Source organism: Cyanistes caeruleus, chromosome 5, assembly GCF_971803275.1.
Source record: "Cyanistes caeruleus chromosome 5, bCyaCae1.hap1.1, whole genome shotgun sequence".
Taxonomy (NCBI): domain Eukaryota; kingdom Metazoa; phylum Chordata; class Aves; order Passeriformes; family Paridae; genus Cyanistes; species Cyanistes caeruleus.
In genome coordinates, this window is record NC_141705.1 from 65,969,427 (window position 1) to 65,973,783 (window position 4,357).

Sequence of the window (4,357 nt, forward strand, 5' to 3'; positions counted from 1 at the left end):
AATATCCCACCAAATCTTCACAAATTGCCACAAAATACATGAGAAATCCATCAAGATCCCTAAATCGCCTCAATATCCCACAAAATCACACAAAAATCCCACAAAACCTCCACAAGTTTCCACAAAATCTAAGAAAACTTCCTCAAAAGTCTTCAAGTCTCCTCAAAACCACACAAAGTCCTTGAAAAGGCCCACCAAATTCCAGTAAAATCCCACAGATTCTCCACAAATTCCCACAAAATCTAAAACAAATTCCTCAAAATTCTTCAAGTCTCCTCAGAATCCCACACAATTCCAGAAAAAACACACAAAATTCCAGAGAAGTCCCACAAAACTCCCTAAATCATTTCAAAACCCTACCAATTCACAGGAATGTCCCACAAAATCTCCACCAATTCCCAGAACATCCCAAAAAATCTCACAAAAATCCCTAAATCTTCTGAAAACTCGACCAAATTCCAGAAACGCCCCATAAAATCAGCACAGTTTCCCACAAAATTCAAGAAAAAAACACCACAAAATTCCCAAAATCTTTTCAAAATACCACAAAATTCTTGAAAAGCCCCACCAAATTCCCGAAACATCCCACAAAATGTCCTCAATACCCAACAAAATCCCAGAAAAGTCCCACAAAATTTCCTAAATCTTCTCAAAACTCTACCAAATTCCAGAAAAATCCCACAGAATCTCCACAAATTCCCACAGAATACATGACAAATCCCTGATAATTCGTCAATTCTCTACAGAATCTCACCAAATTCCTAAAAAGTCCCTCAAAGTTCCACAAACATCCCACAAAATCTCCCCGGAATCCAATAAAATTCCAGGAAAAATCCCACAAAATTCCCTAAATCTTCTAAAAACATGGCCAAAATCCACAAAAATCCCAACAAATCTCCACAAATTCCCACAGAATACATGAAAATACCCCTGATAATTCGTCAGTTCTCTACAGAATCTCACCAAATTCCAGAAAAGTCCCTCAAAGTTCCACAAACATCCCACAAAATCTCCCAATATCCAATAAAATTCCAGAAAAAATCCCACAAAATTCCCTAAATCTTCTCAAAACACGGCCAAAATCCACAAAAATCCCGCCGAATCTCCACAAATTCCCACAGAATACATGAAAAATCCCTGATAATTCGTCAGTTCTCTACAGAATCTCACCAAATTCCAGAAGAGTCCCTCAAAGTTCCACAAACATCCCACAAAATCTCCCCGGAATCCAATAAAATTCCAGGAAAAATCCCACAAAATTCCCTAAATCTTCTAAAAACATGGCCAAAATCAACAAAAATCCCACCAAATCTCCACAAATTCCCACAGAATACATGAAAATACCCCTGATAATTCGTCAGTTCTCTACAGAATCTCACCAAATTCCAGAAAAGTCCCTCAAAGTTCCACAAACATCCCACAAAATCTCCTCAATATCCCACAAAATTCAAGAAAAATCACACAAAATTCCCTAAATCTTCTCAAAACACGGCCAAAATCCACAAAAATCCCAGCAAATCTCCACAAATTCCCACAGAATACATGAAAAATCCCTGATAATTTGTCAGTTCTCTACAGAATCTCACCAAATTCCAGAAAAGTCCCTCAAAGTTCCACAAACATCCCACAAAATCTCCCTAATATCCAACAAAATTCCAGGAAAATCACACAAAATTCCCTAAATCTTCTCAAAACACGACCAAATTCTAGAAAAATATCCCACCAAATCTCCACAAATTCCCACAAAATACATGAAAAATCCCTCAAGATCCCTAAATCGCCTCAATATCCCACAAAATCCCACAAAAATCACACAAAACCTCTACAAGTTTCCACAAAATCTAAGAAAAATTCCTCAAAATTCTTCAAGTCTCCTCAAAACCACACAAAGTCCTTGAAAAGGCCCACCAAATTCCAGTAAAATCCCACAGATTCTCCACAAATTCCCACAAAATCTAAAACAAATTCCTCAAAATTCTTCAAGTCTCCTCAGAATCCCACACAATTCCATAAAAAACACACAAAATTCCAGAGAAGTCCCACAAAACTCCCTAAATCATTTCAAAACCCTACCAATTCACAGGAATGTCCCACAAAATCTCCACCAATTCCCAGAACATCCCACAAAAATCTCACAAAAATCCCTAAATCTTCTGAAAACTCGACCAAATTCCAGAAACGCCCCATAAAATCAGCACAGTTTCCCACAAAATTCAAGAAAAAACACCACAAAATTCCCTAAATCTTCTCAAAACACAACCAAATTCTAGAAAAATATCCCACCAAATCTTCACAAATTGCCACAAAATACATGAGAAATCCATCAAGATCCCTAAATCGCCTCAATATCCCACAAAATCACACAAAAATCCCACAAAACCTCCACAAGTTTCCACAAAATCTAAGAAAACTTCCTCAAAAGTCTTCAAGTCTCCTCAAAACCACACAAAGTCCTTGAAAAGGCCCACCAAATTCCAGTAAAATCCCACAGATTCTCCACAAATTCCCACAAAATCTAAAACAAATTCCTCAAAATTCTTCAAGTCTCCTCAGAATCCCACACAATTCCAGAAAAAACACACAAAATTCCAGAGAAGTCCCACAAAACTCCCTAAATCATTTCAAAACCCTACCAATTCACAGGAATGTCCCACAAAATCTCCACCAATTCCCAGAACATCCCAAAAAATCTCACAAAAATCCCTAAATCTTCTGAAAACTCGACCAAATTCCAGAAACGCCCCATAAAATCAGCACAGTTTCCCACAAAATTCAAGAAAAAAACACCACAAAATTCCCAAAATCTTTTCAAAATACCACAAAATTCTTGAAAAGCCCCACCAAATTCCCGAAACATCCCACAAAATGTCCTCAATACCCAACAAAATCCCCGAAAAGTCCCACAAAATTTCCTAAATCTTCTCAAAACTCTACCAAATTCCAGAAAAATCCCACAGAATCTCCACAAATTCCCACAGAATACATGACAAATCCCTGATAATTCGTCAATTCTCTACAGAATCTCACCAAATTCCTAAAAAGTCCCTCAAAGTTCCACAAACATCCCACAAAATCTCCCCGGAATCCAATAAAATTCCAGGAAAAATCCCACAAAATTCCCTAAATCTTCTAAAAACATGGCCAAAATCCACAAAAATCCCAACAAATCTCCACAAATTCCCACAGAATACATGAAAATACCCCTGATAATTCGTCAGTTCTCTACAGAATCTCACCAAATTCCAGAAAAGTCCCTCAAAGTTACACAAACATCCCACAAAATCTCCCAATATCCAATAAAATTCCAGAAAAAATCCCACAAAATTCCCTAAATCTTCTCAAAACACGGCCAAAATCCACAAAAATCCCAGCAAATCTCCACAAATTCCCACAGAATACATGAAAAATCCCTGATAATTCGTCAGTTCTCTACAGAATCTCACCAAATTCCAGAAAAGTCCCTCAAAGTTCCACAAACATCCCACAAAATCTCCTCAATGTCCCACAAAATTCAAGAAAAATCACACAAAATTCCCTAAATCTTCTCAAAACACGACCAAATTCTAGAAAAATATCCCACCAAATCTCGACAAATTCCCACAAAATACATGAAAAATCCCTCAAGATCCCTAAATCGCCTCAATATCCCAAAAAATTCCACAAAAATCCCACAAAACCTCCACAAGTTTCCACAAAATCTAAGAAAAATTCCTCAAAATTCTTCAAGTCTCCTCAAAACCACACAATTCCAGAAAAACCCCACAAAATTCCAGAGAAGTCCCACAAAACTCCCTAAATCATTTCAAAACCCTACCAATTCACAGGAATGTCCCACAAAATCTCCACCAATTCCCAGAACATCCCACAAAAATCTCACAAAAATCCCTAAATCTTCTGAAAACTCGACCAAATTCCAGAAACGCCCCATAAAATCAGCACAGTTTCCCAAAAAATTCAAGAAAAAACACCACAAAATTCCCAAAATCTTTTCAAAATACCACAAAATTCTTGAAAAGCCCCACCAAATTCCCGAAACATCCCACAAAATGTCCTCAATACCCAACAAAATCCCAGAAAAGTCCCACAAAATTCCCTAAATCTTCTCAAAACTCTACCAAATTCCAGAAAAATCCCACAGAATCTCCACAAATTCCCACAGAATACATGACAAATCCCTGATAATTCGTCAATTCTCTACAGAATCTCACCAAATTCCTAAAAAGTCCCTCAAAGTTCCACAAACATCCCACAAAATCTCCCCGGAATCCAATAAAATTCCAGGAAAAATCCCACAAAATTCCCTAAATCTTCTAAAAACATGGCCAAAATCCACAAAAATCCCAACAAATCTCCACAA